The sequence below is a fragment of the Poecilia latipinna genome, unplaced genomic scaffold (assembly GCF_001443285.1).
Source record: "Poecilia latipinna isolate Pla-1442-1.1 unplaced genomic scaffold, P_latipinna-1.0 Scaffold4124, whole genome shotgun sequence".
NCBI classification, from domain to species: domain Eukaryota; kingdom Metazoa; phylum Chordata; class Actinopteri; order Cyprinodontiformes; family Poeciliidae; genus Poecilia; species Poecilia latipinna.
The window spans coordinates 1-472 of record NW_015116740.1 but is presented as its reverse complement, the minus strand read 5'-3'; positions in this window follow the sequence as shown (position 1 = coordinate 472).

Sequence of the window (472 nt, the reverse complement as noted above, 5' to 3'; positions counted from 1 at the left end):
TGAATGATTATAAAGAGGCAGAGCTGAGTTTATTTTTCTAAAATACATTTATTTTCATAATCAGTCTTTTATTTAAACATGAGCAGATCAACAGGATGGAAAACATCATCACATCTTCAGCTGATTAAACTTTTATCTTCAGGTTAGAATAAGAAAAGGTCAGCCTTTGGTCAGGAGGAAACATGGAGGACGCTGCAACAGCAGAGGAGGAGCTGGATGTGTCACCTTCAGAAACCTGAACTCACTGATTATTGATCAGTTATTGATTCCAGCTCTTCTATCAGGCTGGAGATCCAGATGAACATGGAGATTAGAGTTTGAGCAGATTGAGATTACAGGAGAAATATTCAGATTAAAAAACAAAACTGTTCAGAGCAGAAACTCTTTACCGTTTTCCACCAGCAGGTGGCGCCTCAGAACCAAATACAGACCTGTGATAAAGTTATAAAATTATTCTGATTGTTCATAAATA